We start from the raw sequence: 21,337 nt of genomic DNA, 5'->3' as shown, positions 1-21,337 counted from the left end.
ACAAAAACACAGGACAACAAACAGAGGAACCTACATATCAACAGAAAGCTCTCGAGAAGATATTTCAGTCAGTTATGAAAACCTTAAATCTATGTAAATCAGGAGACACAGAAAAAAAAATTCTAAGTAATATATGTGTCAGCCAAACAATGATAACCTGTGGGTTTAAGTCTGTTTCTCTTTTTGAAAGAGATCACATTCTGTATAGGCTTCTAATGCTCCATGCTCTACCTTTTATTAACTGATGACTTGAGCCTTTAGTTCCTACTTTAAGTGTAGCACCCAACAAACTAAATCAAAAAAGAATTTGGAATAAAGAATCACATTAGTCTGTAATTGTGAATAGCAAAATGTGTAATTTCTGTTTTCACAGAAACATAGAATATCAGGGTTGGAAGGGACCTCAGGAGGTCATCTAGTCCAATCCCTTGCTCAAAGCAGGACCAATCCCCAACTAAATCATCCCAGCCAGGGCTTTGTCAAGCCTGACCTTAAAAACCTCTAAGGAAGGAGATTCCACCACCTCCCTAGTTAATGCATTCCAGTGCTTCACCACCCTCCTAGTGAAAAAGTTTTTCCTAATATCCAACCTAAACCTCCCCCACTGCAACTTGAGACCATTACCCCTTGTTCTGTCATCTGATACCACTGAGAAACATCTAGATCCATCCTCTTTGGAACCCCCTTTCAGGTAATTGAAAGCAGCTATCAAATCCCCCCTCATTCTTCTCTTCTGCAGACTAAACAATCCCAGTTCCCTCAGCCTCTCCTCATAAGTCACGCGTTCCAGTCCCCTAATCATTTTTGTTGCCCTCCGCTGGACACTTTCCAATTTTTTCACATCCTTCTTGTAGTGTGGGGCCCAAAACTGGACACAGTCCTCCAGATGAGGCCTCACCAATGTCAAATAGAGGGGAACAATCAGGTCCCTCAATCTGCTGGCAATGCCCCTACTTATACAGCCCAAAATGCCATTGGCCTTCTTGCCAACAAGGGCACGCTGTTGACTCATATCCAGCTTCTTGTCCACTGTAACCCCTAGGTTTTGACCCTCTAGCCTGTGTCTCTGTTTCAGGAAGCTATGATAAAAATCATGAAAACAAACCCTTTACATTAAAACCCTTACTGCTTATTTCTTAAGTATGAACTGGGTGTGGAAAATGCTACTACAACTGCCAGCTTTCCGAAAACGTCACAATCACCTTGCTCATAGCACCGTACAGAATTGCTGCAGCATATTTTGGGAATCTGTCAATAATTGGATGTGTACAGAAAATGGGTAAACATTTTAGTGTTAAATAAACAACTACCCTCGGAGGAATATTTTAAAAACAGAATTTACTGTATTACTCCAAGGGCCTGGGTTTTGTTTATAAATTACTCAAATAACTTTTCCATAACAAACTCTACTACTGAAAAAGTCTCTACAGCTATGTTAGGTAATTATGTCTACAGTCTAATAGATGAGAATTCAAATCCCTTTCCATAAAAACACCTCAAAACAAAAATCCTAATAATGGTTCCTACTGCACAGCTGGAAGAAAACTTATTTACGAATAATCCTGTCTATTCTTTCCAATCTGAAAAGCAAAATTACTGTATGACTAGTAGAAGAGAAAAATCAGATAACCATCTTGAAAAATTCTTAATCTACAATTAACCATAAAGTTTAAAAGGTACAACAGTTTTGAACTATTCTGGATATGGAGACAGATTAAAATATAATGAAATATTCCACAGAACCTGATATTTGTCTAGAATCCTGTTTGTCCTTTAAAGTTAAAAAAAAGTAGGACTTTTTTAGTACTATTTGCCTGTAACTCTTAAAAAATACTTAGTTTGTGAGTCTGTGATCACAATCAGTAGCATGCAAACACTCCTCAGTCCTGGGGATGGATGATGCTGATATCCGGATGAATTGTTTTCTATCAAAAGCCTAACATCATCCAGTAACACATTAGTATGCTGTGAACTTTTTAAAACGTACATTGAGTTTTTAAAATATGCATAATTGTGTAAAATAAAAGCCAACTACAACAAAATACCAGTCCACTAAGTTCGATACATCTTTGACGCTCCCATGGCTACTGTCTCTATAACTAGCGAGCAGCACTTTCTCTTCTAGCATGTGCAGCAACTAGCTGAGGAAGTCTGAGACCCTTTGACACACTTCCTCAACCTCCCTCCAGACTCTCTTTCCCCATTCTACTGGAATTATATTCTCCATTTATAACCTCTGGGGCACTGGAAGTAGTCCAAATCAGAAGGCCTTCAGTCAACATTAATCCTTATTTTTTAAAATCATTTGAATCTGTACATTCTGCATTTCTGTGCAGCTTCTGTTGAGGACTAAATGGAATAGATGTAGAATTATTCCAGCTTGTTGAAAAATACCACAAACTTGGTGCAAGACTGTCTTCTGATTAAAGCACAGGTATGAGCACCAGGAGAGGAGTTCCATACCCTGTCCTGCCACAAGAAGGTGTAAATCTACATCTCTCTGCCTCAGGCTTGGTCTCAACTTAAAAGTTACATCAGCAAAGCTACATCAGTCAAGGATGGGGGGCAAAAACCACACTCCTGACTGACACAACTATGCCGACAAACACCCCAATGAAGAGGCAGGTATACTGATGGAAAAGCTATTGAAGCAGCTAACTTAGGATTACCAGATAGCCCATTTTTAAAGGGACTGTCCCGTATTTAAACCCTCCTGCAGGTGTCCCAACTTTTTCTTAAAAATGAAAAAATTGTCCTGTATTTTCTCTCTCCCCCATCCCCCATCAATACTGGCAGGTTCTGCTGCTGGCTGGATCCCTGCTCGCCAGCTGCCCGCCCACCAGCAGTGAGTAGGGGGTAGGTGGGAGTCCAGTGGCTGACAATGAGGCTAGGTGTGCAAGGCTGGTGGTGGGGCAAAAATGCAGAGCATGGGGCCAGCCACTCCCCTTGCTGGTCTGTCAGCGCAGCCCCCACTGCGTGCCAGCTCTCAGACAGCAGGACCCTGCCCCTCCATCCCATTTCCAGCCAGTACTGGCTGGGCGCTGCAAGCTGCGGTGGCTGGTGAGTGCAGGCAGGCTCCAGGTGGCTGGTTATGTGTCGCCTCTGCTGCCCACCCATTGGCCTTTTATGTGCTCCCTGTCTCGCTGTCCTCCTTGCTTTGCTCCTTCACCCCACCTCCCGCAGCCCCCTACTTCTCCATATCTCCCCCAGTGGGACGCGTCCTGCTTCCAACACTCTGCAGAGAACCAGCCCCTGGTAGGAGTGCTCAGCTCACCAACAGCCTGGTCAGCAGGCTCCCTCCTTCCCCCAGCACTGTTTCTGGCTTGGCTGACATCCCAGGAAAGCTCAAGACCCTCTGGCCCAGAGCGCTGGCCAGGAGGAGCCAAGCCCTGTGTGTGCCAAAGCCAGGCAAAGTGCTGGGAGGGGGAAGCCTCTCCGCCCCTCAGCTAAACCTTGGAGTGGCGCAGGTGGGGGGAAAGAGGAGTGATTTCTAGCCTGTTCCCACCCCAAACCTGCAGGCTCCACAGCAGCCACCAGAGCAGGGGCTTAGCACCCTCTTCACCCCCCTCCCCCCATCCTGGGTCCTGCCCCTAGAGAGCATAGGGCTGCTCTATCCCCTAGGCACCCTCTCCTGCTGAGCCACCTCTCTGGCCAGTTCACTGAAGCCCCTGCAGCCAGGTTCCCAGGGCCCTGGTGCACAATGCCTCCTTAGGGCTTAACCCCTTCCTGCCTGCACTGTACCCAAGGCAGCTGCGTTATTTTGGTGGCCAGCATCAGCCTGGAGGTGTTAGCTGCCTTTTGATACTGTGCGGGCAAGGAAGAGACCAGATGCTTGCAGCCACAGGGAAGGGAAGTGGGGAGAGAAAAGATGAGCTCTGCAAAGATATGGGCCATGTCATCCCTTCCCCCGCTCCCCCTCCCCTGAGGCTGGAAGCAGTTTCCATTCCTTCCCTCCTGCACAGTACCGAAAGGCTGCTGCTGACCACATTCTGCTGTGAACCCTGGAAGAAATCTGGGGCATGTGACCCTGTGTGCCCCACCCCCACCCAAGTGTTGCCTCGGGAAGACGCGGTGCCAGGTATCAGGAGAGGCAGGTCCATCCTGGGGGCCCAGCCAGGCATGGAGGGTCAGGTAGGTCAGTCAACTCCCCCTGTGAGAGGTTGGGGGGGGGGGAAGGTAGGGGTGTGTGTGTCACCCCTCCCCATGTGAACCCTAAAGCTTAAAGATAAGAAGGTTAATAAAAAGAATCCAACTATGCAGAATTTCTTTTTAACAGGGGATCAGTCAACTTGATGTTAATTTAAATGTTTGTACTGCCTAGTTCTGATTGATTGCCGTTGAACTCGTTTGAACAGCAGTAATTTTACCAGGTTTCTCGTATTCAGCACAGGGAGATATGATCATCCTAACTGTCAAAGTTTGAATCACACTCACAATTTATCAGACCACTCTGTTTTATTAGCAAAGCTGCTCTGCTAATACATTTAGAAGTGAGCCCCCCGCGTGGGGCTTGTGTCTCTTAATTTATACAGCTTGCTGGAGAACAAGTTACAGAGAAGTTACAGACAAAAGAAGAAAAAGATTTTAGTCACCACCCTTTGAGATCCCTGAGACCAGTCACGTATCTTCAATTACCTGTCACCCTTAACAATCTCCTTTAACAGCTTCCAGTTAACTTAACTAATTGCCCTTCACACCTTCCATTCTGATGTCTGCTTCTTGGACGTGCTGGCTCTATCTTAATTGCTCCTCCATTCAAAAGCTAACTGTCCCTACGTGTGCTCCCTCAGATACTTTGTAACATGTTTTGGCATGCCCTCTCATATACAATGTATCCAGCATGTCCCCTTATACAACGCTATACTTATACAATCTTATACTTCCACATAACCTAAGGCCATTCAGAGAGGTGGTGTTCCTACACTTCTAGTGTTTCAGGCTACGTCTACTCTAAGGGAGCATGCCAGCACAGCTATGCTGACGTAGACTCCATTGTACAGGTATACCCTTAGTCTCTATATCTGTAAACTATGGCTTCCTAACGGGGTAAACCACTTTGTGATCCTGAAATGGAAGACACCGTATTAGTGCTAAGCACTATTACCATAGTGATTAGATGTAGTGCCATATTGGAAGTACCACCTATTGAACTGTTAGACAAAAGCCCATGGGAAGAGCCATAATTTTTAGGCCTCAGTGGACTTCAGAGACAAAGACTTAGAGGGGAGCTAGATGTGTGGAAGATTTGAGAGTGGTGAAAAGAGTAAGAGATTAGCTGTTGCATCTTGATCAAATTCCAATTTGAATGCAACAGCCATTGTAAGCAAAAGCAGAATTGGCACACATGATGATACCATCAGTAAAGTTTATCAAATGCTTTTGGATTAAAGGTAAAATATGTTTTAAGTAGATAATGTTAAGTAAAGTACCTGAAGTAGTTCATAAAAATAGTAAGTATCATAGGTGGAGGTGCCAACGATTGTTAAGTTTGCCTGACAACTTTCCACGGTAAGATTCTTTTCAATTGCTTATAACTTTATTAACTGTAATAATTCCTGGCATCTGCCTCATTGTGTCATTGAATACATGGAATACTGACAGGTGTGTTGGGGGTGCATTAGCACCCCCTGGCTTGAAGTGGTTTCCATCATATGCAGGGTTTACAGTTTTGTTCAGTGTCTCTCAGAACCCCCACTATAAAAATTGTTCCAACACCATTGGACACTGAATATAATTAACAAATAAGCTTTGTTAAAAGTAATAAACACTCGGACATTTTAAGCACATTACAAAATCTAATTATTAGTTAGCAAAAGATCTTCTAGACTGATACGCAGAATTGGATTTAAAGAGATATTTTTAGCACAGCACTCAATGCCCAAAATTTTACCTGTTATAAAGGAGTGGGAAATGTTCTCTGCTTTTGGACACGTGCATGCACGCACCTCTCTCCAATTTCAATACATTTCAATACAAAGAACAGATCAATAGATTTTGTGGGGGCCATCAACTGTATGCAAGTTCTTTCTCCTGGCTCTGCAGCTGCACTCAAGACACTATTCCCAAAGCTGAATACAACTCTCCCCACTTATCTAAGATACACAGAAATCATTGCATACTGTGGCATCAATGGAGAGTGGGGAGGATCTTGTTATGGAAGTGAGAGAAAGCAGGGTAACCAAAATAACTATCAGACTACCGATGAAGTGAGCTGTAGCTCACGAAAGCTTATGCTCAAATAAATTGGTTAGTCTCTAAGGTGCCACTAGTACTCCTTTACTTTTTATCAGACTACCTGTGTGCATAGTGGAGTTCCTTCTTTTTTCAAAAATGAAAGTCACTGATAAGGCATCAGTAGGAGTGAAAAATACCTCAATAAAATATAAATTATTCCCAGCTTCTCACACAGTCCAAGGAGTCCAAGGGCTGCACCTTGTTTTCAAATTGTAGCATACATAAATGTACACAACTTAATATTTACTTGTACCTGAATTTTCCTTGACAGATTAATATAAATTGATTCTTCTATTCATGAGAAATAAATCCTGGTGTTGAACAGCTTTATCCTCTTCATCCTACAATTAGAGGAGGCAGGTGACTGGCTGCGAGCCACATTTCACAACTCTTGGGGCCATTCTTTGGGCACTGAGCCCTAAATCTGTACCAGTCAGCTCTGTAGCATAGAACTGCCAACAACCAAGTGACAATTTCAAGAGATTTTTCTCTAAGCTGCGAATGACTTGCTCCCTTGGCCTCGCCAGATCCCTCAAGTGATTTGTTCTGGGAAAAGTATTTTACACTCCACTTTTGAAAGGTTTATATTTATATTCCTTTAACTGCCCATGGATTTCTACCATTCCAAGGGCTGAATCATACTCCAAAGGAAATATCACACACTTAAGATCTTTATCAATATCTAATTCATCTATCTAATGGCAAAGAAAATTAACATAATTGATTGGATTAATTTACTACTCCTCACCCAGTTACCAAGAGGAAAATAAAATTACGATTACTGTTAAATATCTCATGAAGATGTGTGTGTGTTACAAAGATGCCAATAAGAAATATGCAAGTAGGGACACAAATTTTACTGGGAACATTTCTTACCAGTTCAGTGTGTTAGACACTAAACTTTTCCTAAAACTGTTCAATGTTCCAAAAGGCAAACTAAAAAGTGAACACCTTAGTCTTCTATATATCAATTTTGTGATTGCCATACTAGAAACAATGAAATCTTCCCTTCCATTAGCATATGGAGAAAGGAGCAGTAAACAAATTTTTCTTTATAGAATATGTACTTATTTACTTGTAATCTACTTTATGAAAAAAATATAACAGAACACGAGTTAAAAAAACCTGTGTATTGTTTAGCAATAAACTAAATGCCTACTGGTGCTGAATATTTTAGCAAAATCAATCACTGAATGTAAAAATAAAGCTCATAGTATAGACATAGGAGTGATGTATCTTAGACAGCTCTCTCATGCCATTGCAACAACAGGTAAAATACACACCAAAATGAGTTATTTCAAGATTGGCTTTTAAAGTATCTAACTGTTGTAACCAATACCACGGTCAACTCTTATCTCCTGGTTAGTCCTTCAGGCACCCTTGTGTTTGCCTGTTGCAGTCTGATGGTAACACAACTCTCTGAGATAGTTACTTGACCAAGTTACTTGACCAAGCCTGAGAATAGACTCTACGTTCCAGACACTCTTTACTCTTCTGAACCTCTCCATAAAAGTTATGAGGTCCTCTTTTCTCTGGGAAAGTCTGCATGAAATTACCCATAAAACAGCAATCTTAACAAAAACTAGATTTATTAAAAACCTGAGAGAAAACAAAATTAAAAACAAAAACTAGGTTGCTTAACATATCTAGATTTACAGTTCTTATAAACTAAGCTAGATAACACCTTCTCAGCTTAGTTACAAAGATAGAGAAAAATGAAAAACCTGCCGTTTTCCTCTCTGACTACTTTGGTCAGCCTTTCAGCTTCCCCCACTGGCCAACATACTGCAGTGATCTTTCTTCTTGTGTCCTTCTGGGTCAGCCTGCATGTCCAACAAACTGCCCTGGATCTAGGACAGCCACCCATATTCTCCAAACCAATTTCCTACAGCAACCTACATATAATAGCATTTTGAGTTCATTGTTTTCTCTGAGACATGCCTCACTAAGGATATGAAGACCCTTAATAGCAGCCTTTCAAAGGCATAACAACCTAGTTTAAAAATTGCACATCACTGTCAAATCTGCACATCTCTGCCCTGGCCAGTTTCTGTGTTGTCCTTTGAAATACATAGATCTGCATTTTCCTCAATATACCGCCTCCACACACAAACTTTCTGTTGTTATGAGTTATCAGTTAGGCACAAAGTTCCAGACCCTCTCTCACAACTGTACGTTGTGTCTTTCGTATACCATAAGCATTTACATTTTTCTATCTGATGGCTACTCCATGATAGCAGTTCAGCCACAGCTAAACTAGAAAATCTACACTTCTGTTTTACGAACAGCATGTGGGAACTCAACCGAAGGGCTATACCACATTCTGCATAACAGCATATAAGTAGGAAGGGGCAGAAAGAGATAGTAAAAAGCTTTTCCTTACAACTCTGTCTCTTACTCTGTACTATTCAGAAAGGGTTACCGCAGCAGGGGAAGCCATATGCATTGTTCATTCAGTTACAAATAAACAGGCCTGATCCTTCAAGGTGCCAAGTGACCTCAATTCACTGTTTGAGATCTTTAACTAATATACTGTTAACCTTCTATTTATTTTTAAAATGTAAATTTACTGTGTTTCTCCTGCTTTTGCTATACCTTCTTTCCTTTCCTGGTTTCTACTATTTTCTGCTTTCTATTTTCTGTACTAAATTATAGTGCATCGTCTTCTGTATGCCTCTGTTTCTGCTTTTTCCCCCCTCCTTCGGCCTTCACACATCCTTCTCTCCCCCCATTATGTTCTGTACCTGTATCCCTATAATTTTTGTCCTTCCCACCTCTCCCTCTAAGACAGGGGTGGCCAACCTGTGGCTCCAGAGCCACATGCGGCTCTTCAGAAGTTAATATGCGGCTCCTTGTATAGGCACCGACTCTGGGGCGCCAACTTTCCAGTGTGCTGGGGGGGGGGTGCTCACTGCTCAACCCTGGCTCTGCCACAGGCCCTGCCTGCACTCCACCCCTTCCTGCCCCCTCCCCTGAGCCTGTAGTGCCCTCGCTCATCCCCCCAGCCCCAGAGCTTCCTGCATGCCAGGAGACAGCTGATCGGGAGGTGCGGGAAGGGAGGAGGCGACGCTGATCAATAGGGCTGCCGGTGGGTGGGAGGTGCTGAGAGCGGGGTGGGGGAAGCTGATGGGGGGCTGCTGACATATTACTGTGGCTCTTTGGCAATATACATTGGTAAATTCTGGCTCCTTCTCAGGCTCAGGTTGGCCACCCCTGCACTAAGATCTCTCTCTCAGTATTGACCTGCCAAAATTTATACATTTCACATGATACTCACATCTGCAGCATCTCTCTTCTCTCACCCTCCCTCAAGCATCATCCACTCTCCAGTGTTGCCAAACTCAAACATTCAAAAATCATGAGACTAGCTTAACAATCATTGTTTTTTGGTTTTTTAAAGCTTGGTTCTTTTTCATTGTTATCTGCATTCCAGCCTTTAGGGTGCACTTAGATCATGTTTTCAAGCTTTTCTCTGCAACCATAAGTGGTGGAACATTACCTTTTTTAAAAAACTGAAGGCTGAGATTTTTATGTAATGACATGGCTCCAGAAGCTGGGACTTTAAGAAAATCACCAAATATTGCTAGATTTATAATAAAATCATGGCAATGCTGGGAACAGCACCCTGGACTGAATCCCAGTAACCTTCCCTTTTGTTCAAGAGGTTGGACTTGGCTTCTCACTTGTGTGTTACTGTTGCACAGTGGGACATCTTAATGTATTCCTCTGGCTTCTTAAGCATCTGGTACATTTTTCAAGCCTCACAATATATGTGAGGGGTGTGAGCGGATTTTGTCTGAGCATTTCCATGGATGTATGCAGTTGGGAAAATAAGGGAGATCATGGGACATGTTAGAAAGGAGAAATAGGGTGTTGGCGTAGCTGCCAAGTTTTGTGCAGCTCCATGTGTGACTGCCCTCACCGAATTCTACCAGACTGGGGGAGCTGTTGTGGAGAAGGAGGACCTGATTTCTTGCACCCCTCAAAAGAGGTGGGGAAGGCTCATATGGAGTTAGGGTAACCGGGCGAGTTTGTAGGAGGTGTGGTTGCAGGGTGTGAGAGCGCTTGGGGTTACTGGAGTGAAGTGGAAAGGTGGGTGGGATCTTAAGGAGTAGTAAAGGGTATGTCTACACTGCAATTAGACACCCACAGCTGGCCAGAGCTGTGGGATGCTTCCACCTCGCAGGGTCCCAGAGCCCAGGGTCCAATCTAGGCCTGAACATCTACATCGCAATTAAACAGACCTTAGCCTGAGTCAGCTGGCATGGGCCAGCCACAGGTGTCTAACTGCAGCGTGGACATACCCTCACAGGATGCAAAAGGGAGCCTGAAGCAGCTCGGGTGGTGAGGATTGTTTGGAATCGGAGAGGGAGTTGGGGAGTCTCCCCTTTTGCCCTTGCCCCTCATTAGTCTCCCCCATTCAGATTATGTCTCTGGCCCCTTCAGCCTCTAGTCCTCTCCTTGGTGCAGTCCCTAATGCAATCCTGTCCCTCTTCAATTGCTGTTCCCCCAAGCCCCTCGCCTATCCTGCCCCTAGGGCACTGATGCAGTCTTGGTGTCTTTCCTACCTGCTGTTCCATGCAGGCTGGGAATTAGCAGAGAAGGTAAATAGCAGCCAGAGGGGGAGGCAGAGACTCCACCAGGCTGCCTGCTTGAACCCCTGATGTTTGGGAGGATTAACTGCAGTTTATGCCTTTACTTCCCAGAGTCCAGATAAGTAGACCTGAACTCAGCCTGGGGAATCCATCTTTCATAACCTTTGGCTACTAAGTGCCTGACAACGACAACAACAACATCTCTCTCCCCCAGCCCTCAGGGCCCCAGGGCTCCTTGACCAGAGAGAGGGCATTCTTCATCTGTTCCCTATAACTCAGTCCAGATCATCCTGGCTTCTGAGAGGGCAAAAGTGGCATATGCCTGGGGAAGGTGGGGATTTCTGATACAGTGCTCCGACGCAGGCTGATTTGCATCTTCCTGTCCAGTAAAGAGTTAGCTGTAAATTCTACTGCAGATAGGCTCTTCCACTTGCAAAAAGAGGATATAACATTTCACGCAATATGATGCTGAGGGGGCACACTCTTGCTCAAGCTTATTTTGTTAGTTTCCCAAATGGTGCTGCATGCTCCCCATGCTCTCACAATGCATAGCCACGTGTAGGTCAGTAGTCTGGGGAAAGAAAAGGAAGGAAGGGGATTAGGTGGTACAGTGTGTTAAGTACATCTGGCAAATTCAGGAGATTTTACAATTCAGATCTGGGTTCAGTCAAAATAAAATGAGGTTTGTTTCATCCTAGAACTCAGTGGGGATTTATCTATAAACAGCCAATGGTGACACAGTTACACTGGAGCCAAGGCCTAATAGCCCTTACTCAGGAAAGCTTGGCTCAGAAACAGCCCTGGAGTTGCAGCGTATGACTGAGGTGCAATAGCAACACTGTGCGCCATGGTTCTTCAGTTCCTGTCCACATTACACTCTAGCCATGTTATCAGTCACTTGCTTTCATGCAGGCACAAAAAAACCCCCACTGACCCTTAAAATACTTTATCAACAATAGTTCTTATATTTAAGTTCCTGCCTTCACCCTTTATTACAAAATCCTGCAGATAGCACTAGTTCATTTTGTAAACACTGATCCTGATCCAATACAGAAAAGAAGTTAAACAGCTGGGTCAAAGAAAAGCCTGGAGGCCTATACAAAATATAAAACAAACAACTGCCAACTTTAAAGAATCGCTGCCAGTTTTTTAAACAAGAAAGGGAAAAAAAACTGCTTAGAAAACTGACACCTACATACAAATGTTGTTTCAAGGCTTTTAGTACAGAACAATAGAAGTACTGTACTCATACCCAGCTCAATCTGTTGTATTCAGGAAGAGAGTGCCCTTGTCTTTTATAGTAAATGTTTCTTCACTGGTATTTGGACTATGAAAGGCCAAAACTGCTGAACATTCTGAGCACCATAAGTGGGAGAAATGTAAGTGCAGAGTCTGACAGCAGCAGCCTAGTTATTGTGCATGCTTTATGAATTCAGTCGTACGTCCACCTATCCCCACTCCAAGAAGAGAAGCAGGCTTGTTTTGTGCTCAGTCCAAACTGGAAGAGCAGATAGGACTACAGCAAGTGATGTATTAAGAACGCAATTCACATGTGTTCCAAGGCACCTAAGGTTCCCCTGGCAACCTCGTAATTCCTACAAAGGGATGAGGGTTAAAGGACAATAATGTGCTGCTCGCACCTCTGCTTCTGTATTCACGGAGAAGGCACTAATTTGCCACTATGATTCCATGTTCTGTAGACTCTACCTGACACCCAACATCACCCCCGCAGCAAAGTTTGGGTGTGGGACGGGGCAGGGGTTTGGGGCATGGGATAGGGTGAGGCGGGCTCTGGGTGGCACTTACCTGGGGGATCCCCGGAAGAGGCGACATCCCCCTCACTCAGCTGCTGGGAGAGGCGTGGCCAGGCAGCTCTGCACATTACCTCCGCCTGCAGGCACCATCCCCGCAGCTCCCAATGGGAGCGGTTCCTGGCCAATGGGAGCTGCGAAGCCAGTGCTATTGGCAGAGGAAGCATGCAGAGCTGCCTGGCCAAGCCTCTGGCTAGCAGCTGAGCAAGGGGGATGTTGCCGCTTCTGGGGGCCCCCCAGATAAGTGCCACCCAGAGACCGCCTCACCCTGTCCCGTGCCCCAACCCCCTGCCCCCTCCCACACCCAAACTCTGCTGCTGCTGGGAGGGAGGCGTGGAGAAAGGTAGGTAGGGAGTCTACTGGCCCCGCCAAATACCCCCCTCTCCCAGCACAGCGGGCGACCCAGGCTGCACGCCGCCATCCCCCCACCCCAAGAAGCAAGGCCACCCTCCCCCAGCACCCACGGGGCCCCTGGGCAGCCCTCCCCCAAAGGTTTTATTCACTGGTACTTTTACTAAAAGTCATGCACAGGTCACGGGCCATGAATTTTTGTTTACTGCCCATGACCTTTTACTAAAAATACCGGTGACTAAAATGTAGCCTTAATTATGAGTCCACTGTAAAATATGCAGGAAAAAGAATAATTAGAATGTACACAGACAGAGCAAGCACATGAAAAAGAGGATGCTAAATCACTTATGTATTTTACCTTTTGTCTGACAAGTCTTTTTCCTTATATAAAAAAATGTTCCTTTTTTTTGTATTACTAACCAGCTACAAATAGCAGAGTAATTGCTTTACAAAATACTGCTGAATAACGAAGATTGAAATGCGGAATACACAGTAAAGCATTCTACTATATAACCACTCTCATTTGGTACACAGAGAAGTTGGATTTAAAGGAAATCTACAGTTTATGATGTTGTCAGAGTGGTGAGCAAATGCTGACCTACAACTATTTCTTTACAAACACCTGCCACGCTTATCAAAATTGTTATAAAAAATACTAACACATCATCATCATCAGCTAGCCTTCAAACTTAAAAACCAAAGGCTCAGGAATCATGTAACTTTCCTAGGAGGATTAAAAAGCACACAAGTTATTTGCAGAATAAAGCTATTCACAATGATCCACAACATATCAAAACTGGTCTTCAAAGTTTTCCATGCAAACAAAAGAAACCACAATTTGTGGTCATGGTAAACAGATGTAATTCCCAAGATAGAGTCATAGATTTTAAGGCCAGAAGGGTCCATTATGATCATCTAGTCTGACCTCCTGCACAACACAGGCCACAGAATTTCACCAAATGATTCTTGCCTCAAACCTATAGCTTGTGATTGACCTGCATGATTTTTTTTGGAAAGACATCTAATCTTAAAGATCTCAAATGACAGAGAATCCACCGCCTTCCTCAGTAAGTTGTTCTAATTGTTAATTACCCACACAGTTAAAAATATGTGCTTTACTTGTAGTCTCAATATGTCTAGCTTCAGCTTTCAGCCATTGGAAGTGTGTATATATCCCAACATCGTAAGAGAGGGAAAAGTCTTTCAAATGATGTCAAAGAAGCAATAAACTTGCCCCTAGGTTAGCATTCAGGCTATTTGGCTGGCAACCTCATTTGAGCTCACTGAGCAAAGGAGAAGTTTGTAAAGGAGTTTTGCATTTTTAAGACATAGTATTGGAAAATAAAATAATACCACAAACTTTATATTGTAAGTACTGGGAGACATAATGGGAGATGTAATCTCAAGGGCTATATATTTTTGTACATTTTTCTCTTCTTTTTATGTCAGGAAGGACATGATATATTCAGAGGATTTTGTAAGGGCCCTGTATGCTGTTTTACCAGCTTCACTGACAAAATTAAGCAAGCAGGTTCCACAGATTATTTAAAAGATAACTAGGGAAAACTTGCTGACAGAAAAAAAAATTGAAGGTCTAAAGGCAACACTGATTATAACTGTTGAACAAGACATGCCATTCTATCATTCACACACTCCATTATTTCTAGGTCTTGCAGTGGAAGTGAGAGATAGGGTGTGATATCTACTGTTAAGTGCTACACAAAGGAATAGGTGTTGGCTACCATTTGTAGGAAGCGTCTTCAGGAGGGGAGAAAAAAGGTAATGGTAATGATGTTTCACTAAAATTAATCATTATAGAAAGGACTCAGTAATATCCCAGTATCAAAGTAACATAACTGACTCAACTTGTCATCTATCCAAAACAAACAGGAGATTAATTTGCTCCTATAAATTGCATGCTCATGCTGGCTGCAGTGCAAAGGGACCAATTCATTGTATTACACTATCTTCTGACAGAGAGAGGCTGGCACAAAAAGGGAATGATTCAGTAAAACACAAAAAAAGGTGTGGGCTGGGCTTTTTGTTAAATCCTCACTGCTTCACAGAAGTAAGTTGTCTTGTTTCTCCCCACAATGGCACAGTTTCGTCAAATTCACATACAGTTAATAACCTGCCAGAACAAAGGTCATGAAACAAAACTAAGGATCAGCAGCTAGTTAAATAGATTTCTGAGAGTGATTTATAAACCCATACCAAAGGAACCATGTAATTAGCAGTGTTGCAGTTTACAGTTGACTTGGTGTCCTGATAACTCAGACACTGCAAGAGCCTAATGTGCGGGACACATCCAGCAGGCAAACATGTAATCCTGTCAAATACAAACTTCCATTCCAACCTCCAACTTCAAAATGGTGTTTAGCTTTCCTTGGAATTAGAGTCAAAGGAATTTTTCTTCAACTTTCCAATAGTAAAATTGACAACAGCTGGAGAATCTTAACTTGTAATTACACCCATCCATCCGCTGTAAAAGAAGAAGAAAGAGATTTCCTTATCTCCTAATGCAGTCCTCAGCATGGATTTTCAAGAATTCAGAAGCAAGGAAAAATAACTGATTCAGTACTTCTGACATCCTGACATACACACAATATGTAACTATACCTGTAATAAGAAAAGGAGCACGTGTGGCACCTTAGAGGCTAACAAATTTATTTGAGCATAAGCTTTCGTGGCTACAGCTCACTTCATCCGATGAAAAGCTCACAAAAGCTCACAAAAGCTTATGCTCAAATAAATTTGTTAGTCTCTAAGGTGCCACAAGTCCTCCTTTTCTTTTTGCGGATACAGACTAACACGGCTGCTACTCTTATACCTGTAATGATAACTAAGAATGGGGAAGCAGGGCACCGACCCTAATGCCAATATTTGTAAGTCAAGCTGACTATTGTCAGGAATCAGGGCCTGCAGCAGAGATGGTCTCCAGGCAACCTAATTAGTGCAGCTGGCCTGCAGTATGCTGCCTGATTGGCAGGAACAGTCATCAGAACAGCTCTTAAGCCCAGAAACTGTTCAGCCGCTGCTCAAAGCATTTGCCCATGGCTGTTAGCTCCTGCCTCTGCTTGTTCCCAGCCTTCCTCTTTTGCCCTGCCTTACTCCAGCATACCTGGCTCTGACCATTGGCTCAGATTCCTGGCTTCCAACTTCAGCTCTGACATCTGACCTCTGACTCCAGCTCTAACCCTTGGCTCCGATTCCTCCTTTCTGATTCCAGCTCTGACGTTAGGCTCCTTTTCCTTGCTACTGATTCCTGCTCCAACCACTAGGCCTGACAGCCCTCATCTCAGTCTCTGACAACTGTCACTTCTGAACACAACAATTCTGATGAAAATAGAGGCATCGCATAAAACCTACATTCTGAATTCAGCTCCATTACGATTCACTGAGACAACACTGCTAAACAGCTCAACATATTCCCAAGATTAGCAGCTAGATACATTTGTCTGATGTTAATCTATCAGACTGACCCTGCCATTACAAACCAGTCCTGTAAAAATATCAGCAATTCAAAAAGTGTTTTCCCTTTTTTCCTTTTTTAAATGATTTGTACTGCTACAAAAGGCGTCAGATTTACATCCCAGAAGAGTGGTTCAATGAGCCGGACCAGGGGGGACATCCTCAGGGCATAAACAGTGATGTAACATGAAAATAAGAAAAGGAGTCCTTGTGGCACCTTAGAGACTAACCAATTTATTTGAGCATGAGCTTTCGTGAGCTACAGCTCAAATAAATTGGTTAGTCTCTAAGGTGCCACAAGGACTCCTTTTCTTTTTGCGAATACAGACTAACACGGCTGTTACTCTGAAACATGAAAATAAGAGTTACAGCAAATAACAAGCAGCAGAATACTGGATAAACTAAAAAAGAAAACAAAAGACCAACCAATATATACAGTCCAAGAGCATAGTCATCCCAAGAAATGACCATGGTATGCACCGCATTTTTCATGGCAAAAGTTTTGTAGTAAAATAAAAGTTACATATTTTAATCCAGTGAAATCCAGATCATTTACAACTGAAATGATATGAAGAACATAGGATATAGGAGTCAAACAAGTACCAAGATACCTTGTTACACAGAGATTAGACTGCACAGGAAGCTTATCTATAAAGGACAAGATCTGTATACTTGAACCCAAGCACATGGCCTTTCTGTTGCCTACTTGCAGCATTAGAAAAGCCTAACATATCACTCTGATAGTCAAACAGACTATTTGAGTTATGCAGAAAGAGAGCCTCAGAATGACTGGAAAATATAAAGATCGGAAGACAGTCTGCACAGAGATATTACTGAAATCCAGGCAGATGCTTTTATTAAATCCTTAACAGAGTATAGATAAAAGAAAGCAAAGGGCCAAAAGAGGAACCTAAAAATAACGCTTATATCTAAATAATAAACTGGAGATGAATTCTTGCCATACAAACACATGAAACTATCTGGAAGATACAATTCAAAGCACTTGAGCACCAAGCTGAAAAGAAAATATAAACAATTAAACAGTACATATGAGCTTATGATCTAACAGTGTCAGAAGCTACAATAAATCAGATAAAGTAAAACAGATAACAGAACTTGACATTCAGCTACATATGATATTTAGCGGCAGTTTCCAGCAGCACCAGGAGACAAGAGGAAGGGGTTGACTAAGCTTCCCTTAACCCTACTAGCCAGTATTTGGAAGGCACATGGCCCCAACAGTCTTTGCTCTCCTCTCAAGAGAACCATGTGGGCTGGAGTCCTCCACATAATTTGTCTAGGAGTGGTTCTTTCAAGAGGATCCTTAGGCCCCTTTAAAGCAGTGCATGACTCGAGCAAGGATGCTCCAGATCCAGAATGCCATCCCAGAGCTATTTTGGGGAGCGGGAATGGTGTTCTAGTACTTGGCCATTGGTTTCATTCTTTACCTTGCAGTATGCATGGTCAGCACCTCTGAGGCGAAATGGTGTGTTTTGGCACTTCTGTTTTTAGGACTCAAGCACTGCTTTAAAGTAGAGACTCAGCAGGAGGAGAAAGTTCCAAAAGAGATTAAAAAGTAACAGATCCAAATTGATAGAGTTCACATCACCATAGCATCTGAAAAGTGGATGCATACAGGTCAGTTATATTCAAAGCCATTCTAGGAACAACATAGTGGGGTTCTACATTTATTACCTCAATTACATCTATATCTAGTTTGTGCTGTTTACAAATTAACAGTGTTTTTCTGCTTCCCTGCCCTGCAAAGACAACCTGAGATCTGAAAGTCATGATGTTTTATTCTCTCCTACCCCCCCCTCCCCCCACAGCTATGACATGGCCAATAATAAAAGAGTCTGCAATTACAGTTTAGGGAATGACCCTGCAAGGTGCTGTGGTCCTTATGGGAAGAATCCAGTTTGGCCTTTCACAGATATATTGGCTAACAGAAGCAGTAGACTTATTTTACTCAGTAAAGGGCATGGACAGGACTGTGACAAGAAGGAGCACTTTTCAATGTGAAGTTGTGATTTTTAATTCAGGCACTTTTCTGATCACAACTGCCTTTAAATCAAGAAAGGTAAAAATAAACAAAACAACGTTAAACAGATCTACAGCAGTTTATTCCATGTAGTAATAGTGATGTTATTACAGTGGGTCTCAAAATGGGCTAAAGTCTGTACACGTATAAAGGAAAACAGAGTTCCTAAATCGGTAAACTTACAAACTAAAACATGCAGTGGAGAGAGCAGTATTACGTAGCTGAATCCATTAATTTATTTCATAATGAGTGTCTAGCAAACCTGTTTAAAATAATCCAGATTCCCTAAAATGACAGCAACTAATGGGACAATATCTCACTAGTACAGGGGCTTGTTATGTGGAGACTTAGTGTACACTGGAGAGTCAATCTACAGCACTGTAGTCTGGGGTGCACTAAGTGATCATGTGGACCCTGTTAGTATGCATTAAAAATTTCATACTGTGCTTTGATCTACTGCTGTTGGAAACAGCCACTTAGTGCATGACAGGCTAGTGTTCTGTAGATTTACACCCCAGCTGACCACAGATTATGGCTTGGTCTACACTTAAAAAGTTAGGTCAACATAGCTGCCTCGGTTGCGGTGTGAAAAAACACACCACTGACTGATGTAGTCATGCCAATCTAACTGCCGGTGTAGATGCAGCTAGGTCAATGGAAGAATGCTTCTGTTAGGAGAAGTGGTGTTTCTACCCTGATGGAAAAACCCCTTGCTGCATCTATACTATAGGGTTATGTCAGCATAGCCATGCCGACGTAGCTTAGCTAGCGTAGTATAGACCTACACTACAGAGACAAATCTCCATGTAGGCACACCCTAAAATTTAGGCAATGACTGACCAAATTCTCCATCACAGAGAACCAGAGCCTATGATCAAAAGTGTCCAACAGATTATCAATTCAGATAAAACAAACACCTAAGAATTTCGGGAGCTGGAAAAAAATGACCACCACCAATTACATGAGCAAAGTGAAAGACAACCTCAAGATGAAGTCTCCCAAAACAAACAAATCAGAATGCTTAGAGAAAGGTGGCTGAGATGGGGAGTGACAAAGAAAAGGTTAAACAAGCTATATAACGCCAGGAAAGGGTTTAAAACTACCTGACTATTATTGCCAGGAAGTTAATGGTCAATTCAGCTGTTTATTTGTAACTCAACCATTTGAAGCAGTTTTGCTATGAGGAGATTGTTTCACCCTAAACAAGAAATGATCCACCACTAGGACAATAAAATATCAATAATCTGAGCAGTACTAAGATAAGAAGGATACCCTGGGTTTAATTCTCTGCATTAGATAGCAGTGTAAGGACCACACAGTATTTCAAACTGAGGCTCTGAATGTACAATTTGATCCACACAGGCCCTTATGCCCTCAGAGGCTCGACCGAAGTCGATGCCCCCTGTGACAAAAATGGGGCTGACAAACCCTCTTCAAACCTAACAAAAAGATCTATCAAAAACAAAACCTTTACTGTTTAAAATCATGTGGTAACAGGCTAATTCATTAAGGACATGTTTTCTTCAATACTTGGGTATTATCCCATAGCAATAATTGCTTAAGAAGAATACTGTAGCATTATTTATTATATCATCTCTTTAGCTTAACCCAAAATGAGGCTAAATGAAACTGAAAAACCAAGGAAATTCTTAACCACAGCTCTACTCTGAAAAGAGACTGTATCAAGGTCACATTGTGGGGTTCCACATTTCTTGTTTCTCAATGATGTCAAAGGCAAGTTTGCTCGTTCAAGCGAAAAGCTGTTAGATGAGAAAAAACAAACTTCCAGCCCTGCAAACTCAACCTGGGATTTACAAATTGGGATTTTTCTGATTCACACATCATCATACAACATTTCATAAGGCAAATTCTTGAATACACCTATGCAGGAAAAATTTGGCCCTGCAGTTAGAGTTTAGTTAACAATTTAGTTGATACCAGACCACAGCTTACTTTCTCATAGCTCTGTTGGCTGCACAAGGCTGAGAGAAGTAAAAACTTATTTGTATCATGTAAGTAAGCAGATAACAACTGAGGCCATTTTTACCATTAAACTTTTGCTGGTTTAATAATGTCATTTAAAAAAAAAAATCACACCCATAGCTGACACTGGTAGAAGCCTGTATGTAGATGTAGTTACACCAGCAAAAATGTTTTTTTGTTGGTGTGCTTATTTTGTTCAAGATAATGGTATACGCTATACCAGCTAAACCTTTATTTTGCTGGCATACACTGGTTTACCAGTATCATTACACCAGCAAAACTTTTCTAGCGTAGAGTTGGTCTCAGAAGATACACAGGCAGCAGATCTGTTGTGTGAAAAGGTGCCATTTTTACAATTTTTTTTTCAGATAAGAACCACACTAGGTATGCCACTTCGTTAACTTTTGTGCTTAGGTATAACAGAACAATATTCTACAATTATACACTGTTGTAAGATTTGTAAATCTAGCAAAACTGTGTTTGTGAAGATAAACCTGTCAGTTTTTCAAAACCAAGGGCTGTCAGACACTCCAATGCATGACTCACTCACTAACAATTTAAGGAGCTAGGTTCATTTGTGACTGTGATCTCCCAGGGAGCAGGATTCTTGTACATTCCAATATCCTGTCTACTCACATGATCACAGCTGGCAGACAGAATGAAGAAGTGCACGTCTGAAACAAAACAGAGCCAATGGGCCTGATTTTCAGCTCCTAAGAAGGAAAGCATTTATCTGCTCACATTTATAGATCGGCATCTGCACATCTCCATTTGGTACACATGTGGCCTGCACAAAAGCAGCCATTTAAGCCGTGTGCACCTACAGCTGGGGATCTGTGCACTCAAATCAG

General features: G+C 42.6%; 1 protein-coding gene across 1 annotated transcript in view; it reads right to left on the bottom strand.

The window, feature by feature from the left end:
* FARP1 (FERM, ARH/RhoGEF and pleckstrin domain protein 1) overlaps positions 1-21,337 on the bottom strand; it is a 276,098-nt gene that overhangs the window by 166,558 nt on the left and 88,203 nt on the right. The gene's annotated exons all lie outside the window — the stretch shown is intronic.

The sequence above is a fragment of the Eretmochelys imbricata genome, chromosome 1 (assembly GCF_965152235.1).
Source record: "Eretmochelys imbricata isolate rEreImb1 chromosome 1, rEreImb1.hap1, whole genome shotgun sequence".
NCBI classification, from domain to species: domain Eukaryota; kingdom Metazoa; phylum Chordata; order Testudines; family Cheloniidae; genus Eretmochelys; species Eretmochelys imbricata.
The sequence above is the reverse complement of the archived record's forward strand: the minus strand, read 5'-3'. Positions and strand labels throughout refer to the sequence as shown.